The following is a 24,295-nucleotide window of genomic DNA, read 5'->3' as shown; positions in this document are numbered from 1 at the left end:
TTGGCTAGTGACACCCTTTCTCAGAAACTCCCTCAAGACTCTGGTTACAGGAACAGTCACTAATGGTTTTCCATCAGTCACATCAGTACTTCAACATCTTCTTTACAAGATGTTTTTCCACCATGTATTTTTTACTGCTCCCAGCCCTTAGCCTGGGTGATGAGAAAGTCATACTTATTTTTCAAAGAAGCCCTGTTAATTATAGTACAGGCCTGTGCATAGCATATTCCCTACAGTAGGATCTTAAATAAAAACAAACAAAAACTCAAGCTTATAGATACAGAGAACAGGTTAGTGGTTGCCAGAGATAGGGGTTGGCAGTGGGAAAAATGGGCAGAAGGGGTGAAAAAAAAAAAAAAAGACTGACCTCTTTAAATAATTTTCTGCTGCCTGAGAGAAATTTTAGGTTAGTAAATAATATTTGGATTACTATTTTAGTGTATATTGTCAAAAATTGTATTTCTCTTTATTCTTCATCCAATTTTCATTTTCCCTAATCAAATTTTGTCAAGGTTCAGTTCAGTTCTGTTGCTCAGTCGTGTCTGATTCTGTGACCCCATGGACTACATACAGCATACCAGGCTTCCCTGTCAATCACCACCTCCTGGAGCATGCTCAAACTCATGTCCATTGAGTTGGTGATGACATCCAACCATCTTATCCTCTGTCGTCCCCTTCTCCCCCCACCTTAAAGCTTTTCCAGCATTAGGGTCTTTTCCAAGGAGTGAGTTCTTCAAATCAGGTGTATTGGCCAAAGTAATGTGCCGGGAGCCGGCATATTGCATATTGAGTGCATATTGCATATTGAGTGCAGCACTTTCCACAGCATCATCTTTCAGGATCTGGAATAGCTCAACTGGAATTCTATCACTGCTGGGAGCCAGCGTGAGGAACTCCGCCCATGACAAAGGTCATGAGGAAGGAGGCTCGGCATACGCAAAGGCGGGATCGAGCCTCAGGAGTCCCCCTGGAAATTCTCGAGCATCTACCCCCAAAACCAGAGTCTGCCTACTTTCTGCTTTGTGCTTTCACCTACACCTCTGACTTTACGGAGGGCTGTCTCCCACTACCTCTCTCTGAAAAGAGAGTTAGCTTACAGCTCCAGTTAATAATTCCTGGATGTGACAGTGTTTCAACCTACAAACTCCTTTGGAAATCCTCTAGCCTGCCTGAATGGGTTTTTCCGGCCACATGTGATTGTTCAGAGCCTCCCAACTGTGAGAGGCAGGAGATGTTCTAAACTGCCTAAACACAGATTCCTTTGAGTAGTTAAAAGATTGATTAGAAATTGTATTGGTGAAGGGTTTTTTCACTTGTTGGGCCAATGTTTGCTGCTAAGTCTCCATACTCCTTACCTACTGTGTCCTTGGCAGTGTATTGATTGATATAATGGGTGTATAGAAATGTAAAATGCAGCTTTGTCCAATGCTTTTTGGAAGGCTGGCGCCTGACTTTGGAATAATCACCTTTAGAGAAAGATAAGTTTCTTAAAATGTTAACAGGCCTCCTGGCCAGAAGATGATGTCTATCACCTGAACTTTTGCATATGATAAGTTTACAGGAAAAAAGCCTGGCTTGCTGCATGACTCTACCCCTTCCCCCATTATCCTCTATGCATAACTTAAGGTATAAAAACTACTTTGGAAAATAAAGTGCGGGCCTTGTTCACTGAAACTTGGTCTCCCCATGTCATTCTTCCCTTTAACTTCCAGCTGAGTGTCCATCTGGAGCGCGGATGTCCTCTGCGACCATTTATTTGCCTGGGCTTCTAAGACCCACTCGAGAAGGTGTCTAAGGTGGGGCACCTTCCGCTATTCGAGAGGGCGCCTGCGGCCTCCGTGGTCAGAGCTAACCTGGTGTCACGGGTTATATTGATTTTCCACGTAAACCAAGCCACTCAGCTTCTTTTCTCCACTGAATTTTCCTACTGAGCTATCCTTATTTCAGCCGCTTTTCTCCACTGAATTTCCTCACTGAGCTATCCTTATTCTATTACTCTTTGTATCCTTAATTAAAGTGTAATTAAGCAGTTATTCCCTGACCCTCGCCTAGCCGTCTCTCCTTCGAATACCCTGGATCAGCCGGGGCTGGTCCCCGGCAGTAATGGAGTTTCAGCTTCACCATCAGTCCTTCCAATAAATATTCAGGACTGATTTCCTTTAAGATGGACAGGTTGGATCTCTTTGCAGTCCAAGGGACTCTCAAGAGTCTTCTCCAACACCACAGTTCAAAAGCAGCAATTGTTAGATGCTCAGTTTTCTTTACAGTCCAATTCTCACATCAATACATGGCTACTGGAAAGGCTATAGCTTTTACTAGACAGACCTTTGTTGGCAAAATAATGTCTCTGCTTTTTAGTATGCTGTCTAGGTTGGTCATAGCTTTTCTTCCAAGAGCAAGTGTCTTTTAATTTCATGGCTGCAGCCACCATCTGCAATGATTTTGGAGACCCCCAAAAAAGTCTGTCACTGTTTCCATTCTTTCCCCATCTACTTGCCATGAAGTGATGGGAACAGATGCCATGATCTTAGTTTTCTGCATTTTTTATTTTAAGCCAGCTTTTTCACTCTCTCTTTCACTTTCATCAAGAAGCTCTTTAGTTCTTCTTTGCTTTCTGCCATAAGAGTGGTGTCATCTGCATATCTGAAGTTATTGATATTTTTCCAGGCAATCTTGATTCCAGCTTGTGCTTCATCTAGCCTGGCATTTTGCATGATGTACTCTGCATAGAAGTTAAATAAGCAGGCTGACAATATATAGCCTTGACATACTCCTTTTCCTATTTGGAACAAGTCTGTTGTTCTATGTCCTGGTCTAAACATTGCTTCCTGACCTGCATACAGATTTCTCAAGAGGCAGGTCTGGTGGTCTGGTATTCCCATCACTTTAAGAATTTTCCAGTTTGTGGGGATCCACAGAGTCAAAGGCTTTCACACAGTCAATAAAGCAGAAGTAGATGTTTAACTGGAACTCTCTTGCTTTTTCAATGATCCAACGGATGTTGGCAATTTGATCTCTGGTTCCTCTGCCTTTTCTAAATCCGGCTTGAACATCTGGAAGTTCATGGTTCATGTACTGTTGAAGCCTGGCTTGGAGAATTTTGAGCATTACTTTACTAGCATGTGAGATGAGTGCAATTGTGCAGTAGTTTGAACATTCTTTGGCACTGCCTTTCTTTGGGACTGGAATGAAAACTGACCTTTTCCAGTCCTGTGGCCACTGCTGAGTTTTCCAAATTTGCTGGCATATTGAGTGCAGCACTTTCACAGCATTATCTTTTAGGATTTGAAATAGCTCAACTGGAATCTCATCACCTTTACTAGCTTTGTTCGTAGTGATGCTTTCTAAGGCCCACTTGACTTCACATTCCAGGATGTCTGGCTCTAGGTCAGTGATCACACTATCATGGTTATTTGGTCATGAAGATATCTTTTCTATAGTTCTTCTGTGTATTCTTGCCACCTCTTCTTAATATCTTCTGCTTCTGTTAGGTCCATACCATTCCCATCCTTTATTGTACCACCTTTGCATGAAATGTTCCCTTCGTATATCTAATTATCTTGAACAGATAGCTAGTGTTTCCTATTCTGTTGTTTTCCTCTGTTTCTTTGCATTGATCACTGAAGAAGACTTTCTTATCTCCTCTTGCTATTCTTTGGAACTCTGCATTCAAATGAGCATATCCTTTCCTTTTCTCCTTTGCCTTTCACTTCTCTTCTGCTGCTGCTGCTGCTGCTAAGTCGCTTCAGTCATGTCCGACTCTGTGCGACCCCATAGATGGCAGCCCACCAGGCTCCCCCATCCCTGGGATTCTCCAGGCAAGAACACTGGAGTGGGTTGCCATTTCCTTCTCCAATGCATGCAAGTGAAAAAAATAAAGTGAAGTCGCTTAGTCGTGTCTGACTCCTAGCAACCCCATGGACTGCAGCCCACCAGGCTCCTCCGTCCATGGGATTTTCCAGGCAAGAGTACTGGAGTGGGTTGCCATTGCCTTCTCCACCGCTTCTCTTCTAGTCACAGCTATTTTTAAGGACTTCTCAGACCTTAAAAACCATTTTGCCTTTTTACACTTGTTTTTCTTGGGGATGGTCTTGATCACTGCCAAGGTTAGGGAGGAGAAATATTAAAATTTATTTACCAGGTATTTTCTAAATTTTAAGTATAATTATATAAATACAAAAAGTTATATAAATACTGTTTACCACTCATTTTATAGCCTTGGAATTTGATAAACCAGGCACAAATATTCTTCAATATTGTTTACTTCTCATTATTTTCTTGTTGTTGTCATTGTTTAGTCTCTATAGTTGTTTCTGACTTCTTTCCAATCCCGTGGACTATAGCCTGCCAGGCTTCTCTATGGGATTCCCAGGCAAGAACTGGAGTGGGTTGCCATTTCCTTCTCTAGTGGATCTTTCTGACAATGATTGACTCCATGTCTCCTGCATTGGCAGGTGGATTCTTTACCACTGAGCCACCAGGGAAGCCCCTTTCATTAGTCTAGCCACATCATAAATTATGTCAAATTTTAATTTTATATTAAAATTTCTCATTATACTTGGAATAGAACTATCAAATTTACTAAGTCCTGTTATACTTGTAAAGATCTTAGAATTGAGGTTTTGCTTTAAGTTACTCTTTTTATAACTTTTTTCCAAACATTGGCAAAAATTAATCTTAGTATAAATACCTATTTTCTTTACCATACCAATCATATAATACATATATAGATTGCACTTTAAAAATCAACATAATAAATTGTCATACCTTTTTATATTCTGTTAACTTAGAATAATTTCCCTAATATTGAATTCATATATTAAATTGACTTTTTCCTTACAGTTTAAGTAATGGATAGACATTGAATATTCTATTAAATTGCATGGTCCATTAAATTGAGGATTTTTTTTTTTTTTTTTTTTTTTTTGCATAGACATATTGGCTTTGGGAGGATTCACAAAGCAGTTTTCTAAAGAAATTACATTCTGGGAGATTTCCAGTGAATCTGCCAATTGAGAAACTGTTTGTTTTGTTACAAAAATGTGTGTACTCATTAAAAGAATGTTGAATTATATTAAAAACTATGGAAAATAAACTGAGGTGAAAGTCTAAATCCAATGCACATAGGAAGGTTACTGGGTTTCTGTTCCAACTCAGGGAAATCTGCCTGCAAGTGCACGGTCAATGAGTTATATCATACTTTGCAGCCTGTACATTATAGGGACATAGTCTCCTGGTCACTCTGAAAGAGAAGCATCCTTGAGAGCAAGTGCCTAATTTCAAGCTGAACCATCCCTCTACCTATATTTTTCTAACCATATATGCTCCAGCAAAACACTGTCTCTCTAAATAAAACATATGCCATATGTTTTGTCAATCTAGTTATCTGGGGAACTGAGACATGTGTTCATGCGGTTTTATGCTGTATTGTGAATACTAGAATCCCCCTATGCAATTCTCTTACATTAATGATAAAACAATGTGCAAGTTAATTGCTTTTTGTTGAGCTAGCCTTGAATTACATGCAATATGTAAAATGTTGCCTGGCAGATGTGATTTCAGGAACCTGGGAAAAACCACTTTCCCAGAATAATAGCCCTATAATTACAAAGATGCAACCACCTGTTCTCTGATATTTGTAATGTTTGGAAAGTATATATGGATAGAGATTAAACAACTAGACAATTAGGTACTTCAGAGTAATAATCTGCTTTAGTTTACAATAAATACAAATGGCAGAAGATCTAGAAACATGGCTCTTATGCTCTTGTGGGAGAACCTCTCTAGGAAGTTGCTAGGTAATAGAATATGCCCAAATCCCACTTTTCTAGATACTGGTAAAGTTGTTCTTCCTAGCAATCGTGTTTTATTGAGGGCTGCCAACTTAAATGGGCTTCCCAGGTGGTAAAGATTGCTTTTGGAGAGTTGCTCTGGGGAAGGAAACAGCACCAGGCATCTCTCAGACGATGGTTAGATAGCATCACTGACTCAGTGGGCATCACTTTCTGCAAACTCTGGGATATAGTGAAGGACAGGGAAGCCTGACGTGTTCCAGTCCATGGGGTTGCAAAGAGTTGGACACAACTTGGTGAACAACAAGTTGTCAGGAAAGTGGGACCCAAACAGATGGAAAGGGAGGCAGAAAGGGCTTTAGGGGAGTTAATAGAAATTTAAAACTTTGACTAAAAATCATACAACATTTTGATATTTCCAGAATTTTAAAACATGTTAACATTTTGTCATATTTATTACAGATCTTTTTTCAAGTGATGAAAGTTAAATATGAAATCCCATCATTTCCCTGTTAGTGTATGGCTTCCTCCTTTCTCTGGAGGCAGTCCTTGTGATGTTATGTGTATCCAGTCCACATTTTTATGTTTTCATTACATATATATGTCTGAAGCAAATATTTAGTCAATGTCTTATTTTTTAAAAAATTTTCATAAAGTGGTTTCATATACCTATGTACTTTTCTATAACTTGCTTTTTTCACTTCATATATTTTGAGCTGTATCCATTTTACTGGGGCATTATATTTGTTTGAGTGTATTGGTTGTTGGTTGTGAAGTTGCTCAGTCGTGTCCGACTCTTTGCAACCCCATGGGCTGTAGCCTACCGGGCTCCTCCATCCATGGAATTTTCCAGGCAAGAGTAGTGGAGGGGATTGCCATTTCCTTCTTCAGGGGATCTTCCTGACCCAGGGATCGAACCTGGGTCTTCCACATTGTAGGCAGACGCTTTATCATCTGAACCACCAGGTATTACAATGTATCAATCCAACCCTCTCACATGAAATTTAATTACTTACAAACCTTCACTATTTCAAGTATTGCTGCAGTGAAGATCTATGCTCGTGGCTCCTTATGCTCTTGCGGAAAAACCTCTGTACGGAGTTACTAGGTAATAGAATATGCCCAAATGCCACTTTTCTAGATACTGGTAAAGTTGTTCTTCCTGGAAGTTGTGTTTTATTGAGAGCTGCTAATTTAAATGGGTTTCCCAGGTGGTGCTAGTGGTAAAGAATCTGCCTGCTTATGCAGGAGATGCAAGAAATTCAAGTTCCATTGCTGGGTCAGGAAGATCCCCTGGAGTAGGAAATGGCAACCCACTCCACTAATCTCTCCTATAAAATCTCATGGACAGGAGAGGCTGGCTGGCTACAGTCCATGGAGTTGCAAAGAGCAGGACATGATTGAGCAAAGAGGCAACTTAAATAGATACAAACATAAAAATGTGTTTTTCTTCAAATCAATGCTTACAAGTATGCTCCTTTGAATCCCCTCGTGGAATTCCTTTTTTAATAATGAAGATTTTCCAGTTTCTTTATTATTATAAGTTTATTCAAATTTTTGACTTATTAGTCAAATTTAACAATATTCTCTTTTGTTAGGAAATCATCCTTATCACAGGACTGGAAAAGGTCAGTTTTCATTCCAATCCCAAAGAAAGGCAATGCCAAAGAATGCTCAAACTACTGCACAATTGCACTCATCTCACACTCTAGTGAAGTAATGTTCAAAATTCTCTAAGCTAGGCTTCAACAGTTCATGAACCATGAACTTCCAGATGTTCAAGTTGAATTAAGAAAAGGCAGAGGAACCAGAGATCAAATTGCCAACATCCACTAGATCATCGAAAAAGCAAGAGAGTTTCAGAAAAACATGTACTTCTGCTTTATTGATTATGCCAAAGCCTTTGACTATGTGGATCACAATAAACTGTGGAAAATTCTGAAAGACCTGGGAATACCAGACCACCTGATCTGCCTCTTGAGAAGTTTGTATGCAGGTCAGGAAGCAACAGTTAGAACTGTACATGGAACAGACTGGTTCTAAATAGAAAAAGGAGTACTTCAAGGCTGTATATTGTCACCCTGCTTATTTAACTTCTATGCAGAGTACATCATGAGAAACCCTGGACTAGAAGAAGCACAAGCTGGAATCAAGATTGCCAGGAGAAATATCAATAACCTCAGATATGCAGATGACACCACCCTTATGGCAGAAAGTGAAGAAGAACTAAAGAGCCTCTTGATGAAAGTGAAAGAGGAGAGTGAAAAAGTTGGCTTAAAGCTCAACATTCAGAAAACTAAGATCATGGCTTCTGGTCTTGTCACTTCATGGCAAATAGATGGGGAAACAGTGGCTGACTTTAATTTTGAGGGCTCCAAAGTCACTGCAGATGGTGATCACAGCCATGAAATTAAAAGGTGCTTACTCCTTGGAAGGGAAGTTATGACCAATGTAGACAGAATACTAAAAAGCAGAGACATTACTTTTCCAACAAAGGTCCATCTAGTCAAGCCTATGGTTTTTCCAGTAGTCATGTATAGATGTGAGAGTTGAATATAAAGAAAGCTGAGCGTTGAAGAATTGATGCTTTTGAACATGTTGTTGCAGAAGACTCTTGAGAGTCCCTTGGACTGCAAGGAGATCCAAGCAGTCCATCCTAAAGGAGATCAGTCCTGGGTGTTCATTGGAAGGACTGATGTTGAAGCTGAAACTCCAATACTTTGGCCACCTGATGCGAAGAGCTGATTCATTTGAAAAGACCCTGATGCTAGGAAAGATTGAAGGTGGGAGGAGAAGTGGATGACAGAGGATGAGATGGTTGGATGGCATCATCGACTCAATGGACATGGGTTTGGGTAAACTCTGGGAGTTGGTGATGGACAGGGAAGCCTTGGCGTGCTGCAGTTCATGGGGTCACAAAGAGTCAGACACGACTGAGTGACTGAACTGATTTGAATATCCTTATGAAGAAGTTTATAAACTTATAGAGTTAACATACAATTTTTTAATGGAAATATATTTGATGTGCACTATTTTATTAGTTTTAGGTGTACTACATAATGATGTGACAATTGCATTCATTATGGAATGATCAACATAAGTCTACTAGCCTTCAGTCCCTGCACAAAGTTATTACCGTGTGTAATTGACCATATTCCTTAGGCTGTATATTCATTCTTGTGACTTAATATATAGCTTAAACCCCTATAACTATTTCACCCACCCAGCCACCCACCTTCTGGCAACTACCCATTTGTTCCCTGTATCTATGATGTGTTTTTGTTTTGTTTTTCTTTTTAGATTCTACATATGTGAGGTCATGTAGTATATGTCTTTGTCTGACTTATTTTACATAGCATAGTATACTGTAGATCCAGTCGTCTTGTCCCAGAAGATAAGATTTCACCTTTTTAAATGGTGAGTATTAAACCACTTTATATGTGTGTGTGTGTGTGTATATATATGTATGTATGTATATCACACATCTTTATCTATATATCTATTGATAAACACTAACGTTGCTCCCAGATTTTGGCTACTGTAAATAGTACTGCAGTGAAAATTGAAGTGCAAATATATTTTCAAATTAATATTTTTGTTTTCTTTTGGTGAATACCAGGAAGAGAAATTGCTGAATCATATGGCAGTTCTATTTTTAACTTTTTGAGGAAACTCCACATTGTTTTCCATAATGATTGCACCAATTTACAATCCCACCAGTAATGCAAAGGGTCCTGTTTTTTTCTGCATGCTTGCCAACACTTGTTATTTGCTGTCTTTTTGATGACAGACGTTCAGACAAGGAAGAGATGGTGTTTTGTTGTGGCCTTTGCATCTTCCTGATATTGGTGATGTGTCAGTTGGCTGTCTGTATGTTTTCCTTGGAAAAATGCCTATTCAGGTTCTCTCCTCATTTTTTAATCAGATTGTTTGTTTATTTGATATTGACTTGTGTGAGCATTTTGTATATTTTGGATATTAACCTCTGAACAAATATATCTGTTGCAATTATCTTCTCCTATTCAGTAGGTTGCCTTTTTGTTTTGTTGATGGTTTCCTTGACTATGCAAAGCTTTTAAGTTTGACTAGAGTTTTATGGTTTCAAGTCTCACATTTAAGTTATTCATTCATTTTGAGTTTCCTTTTGTATATGGTATGAAAAAGTTATCCAGTTTAGTTCTTTTGCATGTAGCTGTCCAATTTTCCAGACACCATTTATTGAAGAGGATTCTTTTCCCTATGATATTCATGCCTCCTTTGTCATAGAAACATAGTGATTAGAGAAAGGATAATTTGAAAAGAGAGGTGACAGACTCTGGCAAGAATTACAAGTGAACCAAAAATTATTTCATAAATGAAGACTAAGAATGAACACAAGAGTGAATAAGAGTGAATTCTTACTGAAGAATTATTACAGAAAAGTAAGGTACAAGCCATATGGATATACAGCCATAGTGAAAATTCTAACATCACTGTAGTTGGAGCCCCAGAAATGAATAGTGAGGAGGTAAGTTTTCAAAATGCAGTGATTTTGCTGCTTTCATCTTTTGCTTATCTCCAAAAGTTTTGATCTTACTATCAAATCTTAATAAAATCCTTGCTAGAGGAAGTATTCTTGGTTGAAAGTTTATAGACAAGCAAATGTAAAAAGAGTGCAGAATCACCAGATGAGCTTTATAAGAAATGCTAAAGGGACTTCTCAACATGAAAAATAAAAGGCCAGAACTAGAAACAAGAAAATTATGAAAGGAAAAAAATCTCAATGGTAAAGCAAATATATAGTAAAGGCAGTAAATCAACTGCATACAAAGCTAGTAGAAAAGTTAAAAGATGAAAGTAGTAAAACCAAAAAAAAAAAAAGAAAGTAGTAAAATCACCTATATATTGCTATAAGTAGTTAAGAGACACACAAAACAAAAAGGTGTAAAATACGATATCAAAAGCAGTGATCATGGGAGACGGGAATTAAAAAATGCAGAGTTGTTGAAATGCATTTATATTAATCAGCAACTTAAAATAATCACTGGAATAAAGATTTCCAGGGGAAATATCAATAACCTCATATGTGCAGGTGACACCACCCTTATGACAGAAAATGAAGAACTAAAGAGCCTCTTGATGAAAGTGAAAGAGGAGAGTGAAAAAGCTGGCTTAAAACTCAACATTCAAAAAACGAAGATGATGGTGTTTGGTCCCGTTACTACATGGCAAATAGAAGGGGAAACAATGGAAACTGAGAGACTTTATTTTTTTGGTCTCCAAAATCATTGCAGATGGTGACTGCAGCCATGAAATTAAAAGACGCTTGCTCCTTGGAAGAATAGCTATGACCAACCTAGACAGCATACTAAAAAGCAGAGACATTACTTTGCTGACAAAGGTAGGTCTGCTGCTGCTGCTAAGTCGCTTCAGTCGTGTCCGACTCTGTGTGACCCCATAGACGGCAGCCCACCAGGCTCCCCCGTCCCTGGGATTCTCCAGGCAAGAACACTGGAGTGGGTTGCCATTTCCTTCTCCAATGCATGAAAGTGAAAAGTGAAAGTGAAATCGCTTAGTCCTGTCCGACTCTTTGCGACCCAATGGACTGCAGCCTACCAGGCTTCTCCGTCCCTGGGATTTAGTGAAAGCTAATGTTTCTCCAGTAGTCATGTATGAAAGTGAGAGTTGGACCATAAAGAAGGCTGACTGCTGAAGAACTGATGCTTTTGAATTGTGATGTTGGAGAAGACTCTTGAGAGTCCCTTGGACTGCAAGGAGATCCAACCAGTCCATGCTAGAGAAATCAGTCCTGAATATTCGTTGGAAGTTCTGATGTTGAAGTTGAAACTCCAATACTTTGACCACCTGAGGTGAAGAACTGACTCATTTGAAAAGACTCTGATGCTGGGAAAGATTGAAGGTGGGAGGAGAAGGGGACGACAGAGGATGAGATGATTGGATGGCATCACCGACTTGATGGACAGGAGTTTGGGTAAGCTCCAGGAGTTGGTGATGGACGGGGAAGCCTGGCGTGCAGTCCATGGGGTTGCAAAGAGTCAGACACAACTAAGCGACTGAACTGAACAAAAATAATCATACACACACACACGCACACACACACAGCTATTTATAAGCCTCATCATAACCACAAATGAAAATCTGTTATAGATACTCACACTAAAAAAAGGAAAGAATCCAAGTATAACACTAAAGATAGTTATCATGAGGGAAAGGAACAAAAGAAGAAGAAGGAAACCAAAACAAACTACAAAAACAACCCCAAATCAATTAAAATGGCACTAAGTACATACGTATCAATAATTAAATATATATAAAATAAAGGTTCCAATCAAAACACATATAGAGTGACTGAAACGATAAGCAAAAAATACAAAACCCGCAGATATGCTGCCTATAAGAAATTCACTTCAGATCTAAAGATAAACACAGACTGATCGTTGAGGCATGGGAAAATGTATTCTATGCAAGTGGAAATCCAAAGAAAGTTGGAGTAGCGATACTTACAGCAAACAAAATAAACTTTAAAACAACGACTATAAGAGACAAAGAACGCATAGTTTTGATAAGTTTTAAAAATTTCTTTATTCTCGTTTTGAGATATTAGGCTGTAGACTTAAAGTTTTCATGTCTTTTGTGGATATGTATGTAGAAACATTGTTTCTTATTCTTTTTATTCTCATAACTGCTTTACCTTGATTATTTCATGTTGCTTACTCTCTAATCTACTTTTGGAAGGAAGAGTATTCAACATAGCATTTATAGCTTCATTCTGCTAGAGCTGCTGCTAAGCTGCTAAGACACTTCACAGAGGTTGGCAAAATTTCATATAAAAGGCCACGTAGTAAATATATTGTGCTTTACTGGTTTCAGAAGACATTTCCTCATCTTCGTCCTCCTCCATCTTCACACTCTTGCCTTGTAGGACTGTAGAGAAAAAGAGTACCCAGGATACATTTGCCCAATGTAGTTTTCTTGTTAAATAGTTCTTCTGTCATTTTTGCTAAGTGATTAACAAGCAGCCTTATATTTTCAGACATCTACTTCCTTTGTTTCCCTCCTATAGTATTACACGGATCTCTTTCTTTGTTCATATCTCCCTGTCTTGTTTCTTTGTCCTCCTGACTTGTTCAATTTAGATCCTACTAAAAGCAATTTTTCTATAATATAAGGTTTTCTATTGAAAAGAACTTTGACTTGTCAGTGTCAAGAGTTTAAAGGGCCCAGACTGTTCCAGCGCCACTATAGTATAGCCCATTATAATTTTCTTCACTCACTGTGATTTTAAAAAGTTTCCACTGAAACTCTTAGATTGAGCCCTTGCAATTCCCAGAGGGTATTTATTCATGGTTTTAGGGCTTCCATGCTCAGAGGTAACAGAAGCCTGTGTGCTTTCTCTCTACTTCTTCCCACACAAATGCTGATACCACAAAAATCTCAGTGGTTTTTATCACCTCCCTACACTTTGTGATTTGTGAAGATATCTTGTCACCTAGCTTTATTATAGATGTTATCTGTGAGTCTTTGTTTTTGCTTTCCTAGTTGTTCTCTTTGTTTTTATGATGGGTCTTGTGAGATTCATAAAACAAGCCTCTGCTGCCAAAATCTTCCACAATGCCTCCTCTCTGACTTGCTTTTTCAATAGAAAAATATGGCTTTTGTGTGAAGAAGAAACAAGAAGAAGAACAATAGGAGGTACTGCAAAAACACTGACAAGAGAGGATGGTGGCGTGGAATATGGTAGTTGTGGTGGAGGTAGTGAGTACTCCAGTTTGGGCATCTCTTTTGATGCTCTTATTATTATTTTTATTTAGGGTTACTGTCTCTCTTCCAGAAGCTGTGTTTCTTTGGGAATTTGTTCTGTAATTTTGACTAATGGCCTCTTGTAGAAATAATTGTTCTTTTTTGGTTTAGTACAGTGCAGGTCTGGCTGTGAGGGGTGTTTTAAACTGTGGGCTTCCAGGGATGGTGGGGCAAGGCTGAGTGGTTTGCATCCCTGTGGCCTTTTGTTTTAGGAGTTAAGCAGGCTGTCAGTTGCCTACTGAGGGACCTGACAGAGCCTCTTTGTTGTGTTCTCCAAACCTCAACTGCAGGATAAATTCAGCCCTCCCATTAACTCTTTATTGGCCTTTCTAAGATCAGGAACCACCTGTAACACTCTTAAGGGGCTGTTGGCAACTTTGCTTTGGAAACTCTGAATGGTAAGATCTTCCTAGTACATGTTGCTTTTCAATATTTGTTCTTGGCCTGACACCTGAATAAATTCCCACATTAGTTCCTTATTTATGCAGAATGAACTGAAAGGCTCACATTGGTAGATCCCAGGAGATATTTGGCCAAGAAAGGCATATAGCTTAATGTTGAGAGTGGAGCGTGAAGGAACTCTAAAGGTCACTGTGCTCCAAGAAATTCCTCTTGAAAATGATCTTTCTATCTGCAAATAGCTTTAAAATCATCAGACTCTGAGTAATTTTATCTTGATATACATGCAAATTCAGTAGATTTAGTTAATAGATTGACCTTATTGTGAGTGCTCAAATTCATGAATAAAACCATAAGATTATAAAAGAATGAGTATAGTATATGGGAAGCATATATGGGAAGAAAGTAGAACTTATGTTTCAATCTGAGTTCATTTCTTGAGCTTTGTACTTTATAAGAATATTTGAGATTTTAAAGAAACATGTGACAGAGCTCCTATTCTCCAGGTGTTTACTGCCTGTTTAAAGAGATGACATTTATCAGGTTTAAAAAGAAAGGAAAGAGATGGGACTTCTCTGATGGTCCAGTAGTTAAGACCCTGTGCCTTCTGTGCAGAGGGCCTGGGTTCTATTCCTGATTATAGAACTAAGATCCCACATGCTGCACGGTATGGCACAAGAACAAATAAAAAACCTTTAAAAAAAAAAGGAAATAGAAGAAAAGAAAAAAAAATTATCTCATTGAAGGTAGTGCAAAGTGTCATATGTGTTTTTTAGAGAAATGCTATAGAAATTCAGAGGAAGGGCAGGTAGCCATAACCTTAACTTTAGAAATTGGGACATTCTTCATATTTTATGTTGATATAACTAACCAATGGTGAAGTTTTGTTATGTTTGTTTATCAAAACTATGTGCTGGGCACTGGTGATTCAACAATAAAGGCAACAATGTTCTTCCTTACCAGGGATTCATGATTTAGAAGGCTATAATCAGGAGGACATGTGTCTTGATTTTCTTTTAAGACTTTATCATAGATTTAGTTTGTGACCATCAGCATACATATGGATATTAGTGGTCATGTTTAAGTTGTAATGAGGGAACAGAGCAACTAAACTGGTCATTATATAGCAACAAAAGAAACACAAAATAAAATGTTTGGTAGAGGGGCTTTGACTAATCTGTTAAAAAGAGTGTCCCAACAGCCACTGCTTCCATTGAAATCAGCAAATGCGAAAGCCCAGATTTGGTAGTGATTCTTCAGTTAAGATTTGGAAAGTTGAGCATGTTAATATTAAAATGTAAAATTCTCGGTGTTTAGCAATGTTAGGTATATAGAGAGAGCTTCCACTCATTTGTTTTTATAGCAGATCTTGTCTTTAGAGAGTATGTGGGAAATGCGAAACAATACACTTTGAGTTAAAGGTCATGATTCATGCTTCACTAGTACTTAGAAATTTTATTTAGATGCAGCCTGAATCATCTTTCAACTGAATCATTTTCTAAACTTATTTCAAACAATTGATTTTCAAGAAACAATGCATTAGTCATTGTGATGTTAAAATCATTAACAGTAATAAAATATTTGTATCTAGTACTCTGAACAATACATAATTCCATTATGAAGCTAGATGACATGCATACATTTTGGCTGTTGATAAAAAATATAAAGACAAATATGTGGTTTTTTTCCTTTTATTTTTTTAAGAGAAGTGAATTCTGTCTTTTTATTCTGTTTAAGAATTCACTCTTATTCTCATTCAGATGTGAATAAATATGACAAGAAAGGTCACTGAACTAATATTAAGCAGTGAAAGTGAAATCAAAAGTGAAGTCACTCAGTCGTGTCCGACTCTTTGTGACCCCATGGACTGTAGCCTACCAGGCTCCTTTGTCCATAGGATATTCCAGGCAAGAGTACTGGAGTGGGTTGCCATTTCCCTCTCCAGGAGATCTTCCCGACCCAGGGATAGAACCCAGGTGTCCCACGTTGTAGGCAGACGCTTTACCATCTGAACCACTAGGGAAGTATATTAAGCAGTAGTGTATTAAATCCTAGATAAAAGATGTACAAAAGAGAAATTTATTGCATTGTTTACTTTCAATAATGAGAACATAATACTGCTGCTTCTAAATAGATTAGTGAATCCTCAAATATGTTTTTCAGTAACTCATGGAGCTATTTTGAGGCCATTGTCCATGGTCTGTAAAAATCAAGAGCTGAAAAATCCACATATTTTCAGTGAAGTAAAAACTGTTCATTAATGTGGTCATTTGTCTTATCTGTGGTCTAATATAAAGGTATGGAATAAAATCTAGAAAAACCTATGACATTCCTCTATGTCTGAATGGCTGATTTTTTTTTTCTTTTTGGCAAAGTAATAAATACCTTCAAAATGACAAACCATTTTTAAAAAATCCTATGAACTTTAAATTATTCGGTGACTCTCTGACAAAAGATCCTTTGGCCACTTCACATTCATTAAGTATAATATTAAGTATAATGTTGTCTTTCCCTTTCAACATTATACATTTTATGAGTTTTTTATGTGCAAATTCAGAATACTAGACACGAAAAAAAAATGTCAAGAATTCACACCTTCTACTTCTACAATTGTTTCATGGTTGCCATGGCTTTAAAAGAAATATTAAAGTATTCAAAATTCCTTCTGCCAGTGGTCTGTGGCTCTTTTAAGAAGCCAGTGTTGCTATTATAATGGAACCAGGAGCTTTCAGTGTCTGTAGGAGCTTCGTTATTCCTGCCACAGCATATAGCAAATGAAGGTCATGTCTGAATTTGTTTACAGAATTCTATCTGCAGCAGATCAACTATTGAATATTTATACACAGAAGTGTTGGGAACTCAGAAAAGATTTCTCTGGGGCTTACTTTAGAATTCATGTTTTCTCCAATGTGCTCAAATTTAAAATCCCAATATATAATGCATGGATATTTGCTTCAGGAAGACTGTTCTGACTGCCCTCTTTCTCGGGCCTCACTGCATCATAACTCCTGTGCCACTTGGATGCATGTCCATCCCCACTGACTCATCAGAAATCCTTCAGACAAGCAGCCCTGTCACATTTATCTTTGTTACTTTCCCTGCCTGGTCAGTGCCTGCATTAGAGTGAGGGAAAGCATATCTATGGAATAAATCAATCCCTGGTTTAAATTCCAGAGGGACAACAAACATATTAAAAAGAGGAGCAAGATACTCTTGTGTAATTGTGTACTATATCAGCTTACTTGGATATATCAATCATTGTCCTCCATTTGCTCTGACAGCTATTTTCATTCCCTTTACAGACTGCAGTTTTCTACCCCATGTTCTAGAAAGACAGAAGAATGAACTAGAGCTCCCAGGGGCTGGAAGCTTAGGCTGATAATCGCAGTACTTTTATATTTCTTATTTAAAAATGTGAAAATTCCTTTCTACTATATGTGTTTATTATAGACATTGTATGTAATTATAAACATGAGATAGTCCAGGCCTAGTTTTTACATTTATCCTTTTTTTTTTTAACTTTTATTTTATATTGGAGTATAGCTGGTTAACAATGTTGTGATAGTTTCCAGTGCACAGCAGAGCAACTCAGCCATACATAGAAATGTATCCATTCTCCCCCAAACTTTCCTCCCATCCAGGCTGCCGCATAACATTGAGCAGAGTTCCATGTGCTATACATCAGGTCCTAGTTGGTTATCCATTTTAAACATAGCTGGGTGGACAAGTCAATCCCAAATTTCCTAACTATCCTTTCCTTCTGTCCTTCCCCCTGGTAACCATAAGTTCATTCTCTAAGTCTGTAAGTCTGTTTCTATTTTGTAAATAATTTCACTTGTATCATTTCTTTTTAGATTCCACATATAAGGGATATCATATGATATTTCTCTCTCTCTGTCTGACTTACTTTACTCAGAATGACAATCTCTAGGTACTTTCATGTCAATGCAAATGACATTATTTATTCTTTTTCATGGCTGCATAGTATTCCATTGTGTACACTACTATTCCATGTGTACCACATCTTCTTTATCCATTCCTCTGGTGATGGACATTGGGGTGCATGTATCTTTTCGAGTTATGGGGTTCCCTGTGTCCATTCCCAGGATTGGGATTGCTGGGTCATGAGCATTTTGATTTTTGTTTGTAATTTTATTTGCTTATTATTTGTGTCTGTGCTGGGTCTTTGTTGCTGCATGGACTTTTCTCTAGTTGTGGTGAGTCAGGGCTTCTATTCACTGCAGTGTGCGGGTTTCCCATTGTGGTGACTTCTCTTGTTGTGAAGTCCAGGCTCTGGGAAACACAGATTTCAGGAGCTGTGGCGTGCAATCTCAGTAGGTGCGGCTCACTGGTTCTAGAGCTCAGGCTCAGTAGTTGCGCTGCACGGGCCTAGTGACTGTGCTTCATGTGGGATTTTCCTGGACCAGATATCAAACCTGTGTCTCCTACACTGGCAGGGGGATTCTCTACCACTCGGCCACTAGGGAAGCCCTATTTTTGTTTTTTTAAGGAACCTCCATACTGTTCTCCATAGTGGCCATACCAGTTTACACTCTCATCAACAGGGTAGGTGGGTTCCCTTTTCTCCACACCCTCTCCAGCAAGTTTTTTGTTGTTGTTGTTATAAGCTCTGACTGATAGATATGGCATTGAGATATCTCTCTTCAGCAATCTAGAAACAAAGGTCAGTTTCCCATCGTGAGCATCTTGAATGCTTCCCCACACAACATGTATATATCATTAGGCTTTTTCTGAGTTTGAATTTGTACTAAAATAAAATTTAGATGACAATAAATGAATTTAGATTTCTTGATGGATCAATCAGTATCAGGAATATATTCTTATATAGAAAATATTATAAATATAGTAGAGGGAAAAACAGAGATATTCTATTGCCATTTGTTAAATGAGTCCTTTGTTGTTTACCTTATTCATTCATCATATTTTCAGGCATCTAGGAGAAGGCAATGGCACCCCACTCCAGTACTCTTGCCTGGAAAATCCCATGGACAGAGGAGCCTGGTGGGCTGCAGTCCATAGGGTCGCTAAGAGTCAGACACGACTGAGCGACTTCACTTTCCCTTCTCACTTTCATGCACTGGAGAAGGAAATGGCAACCCACTCCAGTGTTCTTGCCTGGAGAATCCCAGGGATGGGGGAGCCTTGTGGGCTGCCGTCTATGGGGTCGCATAGAGTCGGACACGACTTAGCAGCAGCAGCAGGAGCTTATGACTCATTAGGAAAGACAGACATGAAAATGGTTTACCATGGCATAAGACAGAATGTCTGTGCTGTGATAGGGGTGAGAATCTTAGTGTGGGTGTGCAGGAGGAGCTGAACATAGAGACTGAGAATGGGGATGGCTTTATGGAGGGAGGCGTGCATGCATGCAGCTAACTGAAGTGCTGGGGTTGAAAAGTTTGGGGTAAAAAAATCACCACCAATCTGTTAGTGAAGGTCTATCAAATAAGTTTATGGCAGCAAATAATGGATACAGAATTAGAAATAAGTGTCTATTATATGTGGGGCCTAATGGAATATTGCAGAATTTGAGCAACCTTCAGCAGAGAAGTCCAAGATTTAGTTGTCTGGGCCCCTTTTAAAGCAGCAGTTTATTATACCATACCTCAATCTTGTATATTTAGTTTTAAGAGGTACAGGCCTTGGCTGGAAGAAATAATGAACTAAGACATTGTTACTGGCACAATCAATAATGTTCCATCAAGATTTTGGAATAAGTTAACAGCTTGTTTTTATCTAATAGATGTTGTTCCATACTGATGCCATAGCTATGCCTGATTTTGTGGCCATGGCAAGAACCTCTCATCCTCATGACATTCAGAGGCAACAATACTACTAGACTGAGGAGGCAATGGCACCCCACTCCAGTACTCTTGCCTGAAAAATCCCATGGATGGAAGAGCCTGGTGGGCTATAGTCCATGGGGTCCCTAAGAATTGGACATGACTGAGCAACTTCACTTTCACTTTTCACTTTCACGCATTGGAGAAAGACATGGCAACCCACTCCAGTGTTCTTGCCTGGAGAATCCCAGGGATGGGGGAGCTTGGTGGGCTGCCGTCTATGGGTTCACACAGAGTCGGACACAACTGAAGCGACTTAGCAGCAGCAGCAGAAGTTCTGTCATTCTAGGTGGAACTTTAGGGAAACATTTTTGGCCATTTGGACACTACTGAATTGACTCAGCAGCAGCAGCTGCAAGGGAGGATGGGAGACTTATAATAACCAGAGATGGATAGAAGTAGAGTAGGCTGATTGGTAAAATAATAAAGAATGAATTAAATTTTAATAGCACTTTTTACAGATTTTTCAGAGGTTATAAAGAATTTTACATAGGATCAGTATAAAGGGGTAATATTTTTATTTTTATTTGACAAACAAAAGGAAAGTGAAGTCTCTCAGTTCTGTCTGACTCTGTGACCCCATGGAGCCTACCAGGCTCCTCCCTCCATGGGATTCTCTAGGCAAGAGTACTGGAGTGGGTTGCCATTTCCTTCTCCAGGGGATCTTCCCGACCCAGGGATCAAACGTGGGTCTCCCGCAGTCCAGGCAGACGCTTTAACCAGGGAAGCCCAACCTCTGAGCCACCAGGGAAGCCCCAAAAAACAGTCAGGTAATTATTTCATAGGCATCCAGTTAGCAAGTACCATAGGCTGCCCATGAACTGGATCATGCTCCCTCACCCCTTTTGTTGCAATTGTTTCTGTTGAGACAGGGTACCTGTCAGTCAGGGATGCTCTAATATAGAGGGGATTTATATCCTGGGTTGATTTAGATGCCATTTCATGTCCTTGAAATTTAAAGAATCTTTGATTCTGTGATAAAAGTTTCAAGTCAGGCAGAAGCTTGTGAGTTGTGCAGAAAAAGTTGATGGATCTGGAAAATGCTATGTCTGAATAAGCAGTAGAACTCAGAGACTGCCTATACAGAGTAAAACAGGAAAACCAGAGGAACATAATTCAGGAATTTATCCTTTTGTAAATTAGTTTAGGAGTGAATTAAAGATAATTCACATCTCAAACATCAGTTAATGATTAAAATAGGGCCCAAAGCCCCCCTTGGCAAGACATTAAATAATAGAATTTATTTAAACCTCTCAGCAATGTCCCACTGTAACTCTTCCTCTTGATTCCAAGCTTCTGGAATGATATTTTTTCTATTTTCACATATATGTACATACACATACACACATGCATACATATTTTGATAACTCTGTGCCAAATATATTCTGTCCTTGATATATTGTAATTCTTTCATTCAAGTATAGAAAGAAGTATTATAACTATTGTACCATAATCGCTGAGAAATTGTCTGCTTTTGATTTTTCAGGGCTTGCTTCTGCAGCCTTCTCTAACCAGTGACTTCAAGGCAGCAGCTCCAAGGACAGTTGTCAGCTGTTATGTGAGTGAGTTTAGCACTACCCTGAAATGAATGAGTAAAATGCATGGTTTTAACCAATAAACATTGAGAATCTCAAGGGCTTCAGCCTTCTAAATGTCAGTTTACATGGCAACCATTTGAAGGAGAAGCTGTGGAAGAAAAACATATATAAATATTTGTATAGTAATTTAAACACTATTAATTATAAACTGTTAATGTTTTTTCTACTTAGTCTCTCATTCCTTTACCTGTGTGCTTCCCATATGCTTTCTAATGCACTGTCATGGAATAACCAGTGCTATGGAATGAATGTTTGTGTCCTCTCCCAACCTCTCCCCACCACTTGCAATTCATATGGTGGGAGAACCTTGCCCATTAAAGTGGTGGTATTATAGTGGAAGCTTCCCTGGTGGCTTAGTGGTGGAGAATCCACCTGCCAAGCAGGATACATGGATGTGATCCCTGAGTTGGGAAGATCCCCTGGAGAAGGAAATGGCAACCCACTCCAGTATTCTTGCTTGGAAAATCCCATGGATGGAGGAGCCTAATGGGCTACAGTCCACGAGGTTGCAAAAGAGTCGCAAACGGCATAGCAACTAAACACAACAACAGTTACAGGTGGGGCCTTTGGGAAGTTAATAGGTCATAAAGTAAAGGTTCGGAGTAGGCAATGGCACCCCACTCCAGTACTCTTGCCTGGAAGATCCCATGGACAGAGGAGCCTGGTAGGCTGCAGTCCCTGGGGTCGCTAAGAGTTGGACACGACTGAGCGACTTCATTTTCACTTTTCACTCATGCATTGGAGAAGGAAATGGCAACCCACTCCAGTGTTCTTGCCTGGAGAATCCCAGGGACGGCGGAGCCTGGTGGGCTGCCGTCTATGGGGTCACACAGAGTCAGACACGACTAAAGTGACTTCGCATAGCATAGCATAGCAAAATAAAGGTTATGTCCTCATAAATGGAATTAGCATTCTTTATAAAAGAGTTCCCACTGAACTCCCTTGACTCTTCTACTACATAATGTTACAGAGAGAGGTTGGTACTCTATAACAGGAGAAGTCCCTCCCTCAACTGTGCTGTACACTTGATCTTGAACTTCCAGCTTCCAGAACTGTAAGAAATGAATTTCTGTTGTTGTTTTTTTAACTTTAAATTTATTTATTTTAATTGAAAAATAATTGCTTTATGATATTGTGTTGGTTTCTGCCATGTATCAATATGAATCGACCACAGGTATACATACATATGTCCCCTCCCTGTTGAACCTCCTTCCCACCTCCCACCACATCCCGCCCCTCTAGGTTGTCACAGAGCACTGGGTTTGAGCTACCTGTGTCATACAGCAAATGTCCACTGGCTATCTAATTTTACATATGGTAATATATATGTTTCAATGACACGCCTTCAATTTCTCCCACTCTCTCCTTCCCCTACTGAATCCATAAGTCTGTTGTCTATGTCTGCATCTCCATTGCTGCCCTGCAGATAGGTTCATCAATACCATCTTTCTAGATGCCATGTATATGCTTTAATATACAATATTTGTTTTTCTCTTTCTGACTTATTTCACTGTGTATGATAGGCTCTATGTTCATCTGCCTCACCAGAACTGACTCAAATGTGTTCCTTTTTACGGCTGAGTAATATTCCATTGTGTATGTGTGCCACACAGGTTCTTTTTCTGTTTATCTGTTAATGGACATCTAGGTTGCTTCCATGTCTTAGCTATTGTAAATAGTGCTGTAATGAACATTGGGGTACATGAGTCTTTTTCAACTATGGTTTCCTCAGGGTATATGCCCATTAGTGGGATTGTTGCATCATAGGTAGTTTTATTCCTATTTTTTATTATGTCTTTTTTTTAAATATAAATTTATTTATTTTAATTGGAGGCTAATTACTTTACAGTATTGTATTGGTTTTGCCATACATCAACATGAATCCACCACAGGTATACACGTGTTCCCCATCCTGAACCCCTCTCCCACCTCCCTCCCCATACCATCCCTCTGGGTCATCCCAGTGCACCAGCCCCAAGCATCCTGTATCATACATCGAACTGGGACTGGCGATTCGTTTCATATATGATATTATACATGTTTCAATGCCATTCTCCCAAATCATCCCACCCTCTCCCTCTCCCACAGAGTCCAAAAGACTGTTCTATACATCCGTGTCTCTTTTGCTCTCTCGCATACAGGTTTAGCATTACCATCTTTCTAAATTCTATATATATGCATTAGTATACTGTATTGGTGTTTTTATTTCTGGCTTCCTTCACTCTGTATAATAGGCTCAAGTTTCATCCACCTCATTAGAACTGATTCAAATGTATTCTTTTTAATGGCTGAGTAATACTCCATTGTGTATATGTACCACTGCTTTCTTATCCATTCATCTGCTGAGGGACATCTAGGTGGCTTCCATGTCCTGGCTATTTTAAACAGTGCTGCAATGAACATTGGGGTACACGTGTCTCTTTCAATTCTGATTTCCTCGGTGTGTATGTCCAGCAGTGGGATTGCTGGGTCGTTTGGCAGTTCTATTTCCAGTTTTTTAAGATATCGCCACACTGTTCTCCATAGTGGCTGTACTAGTTTGCATTCCCACCAACAGTGTAAAAGGGTTCCCTTTTCTCCACACCCTCTCCAGCATTTATTGCTTGTAGACTTTTGGGTCGCAGCCATTCTGACTGGCGTGAAATGGTACCTCATAGTGGTTTTGATTTGCATTTCTCTGATAATGAGTGATGTTGTTTTTAAGGAATCTCCATGCTGTTCCCCACAGTGGCTGTATCAGTTTGCATTCCCAGCACCAGTGCAAGAGAGTTCCAAGTCACCTAGTCTGTGATGTTTTGTTATAGCAGTCTGGATGAACGAACACAACCAGTAATTATTAATT

The 24,295-nt window shown here is 39.1% G+C and overlaps 1 long non-coding RNA gene across 1 annotated transcript in view; it reads left to right on the top strand.

Moving 5' to 3' along the window:
* LOC129644957 (uncharacterized) overlaps positions 1 to 21,468 on the top strand; it is a 34,201-nt gene extending 12,733 nt beyond the window's left edge. The window contains exon 3 of the long non-coding RNA XR_008711084.1: positions 21,342 to 21,468. This is a non-coding gene — a long non-coding RNA (uncharacterized LOC129644957). The remainder of the gene's footprint in view (positions 1 to 21,341) is intronic.
* The last annotated feature ends 2,827 nt before the right edge of the window (positions 21,469 to 24,295 follow it).

This window comes from Bubalus kerabau, chromosome 2 (assembly GCF_029407905.1).
Source record: "Bubalus kerabau isolate K-KA32 ecotype Philippines breed swamp buffalo chromosome 2, PCC_UOA_SB_1v2, whole genome shotgun sequence".
In the NCBI taxonomy this organism is placed as follows: Eukaryota; Metazoa; Chordata; class Mammalia; order Artiodactyla; family Bovidae; genus Bubalus; species Bubalus kerabau.
This window is presented reverse-complemented; position numbering and strand designations above follow the sequence as displayed.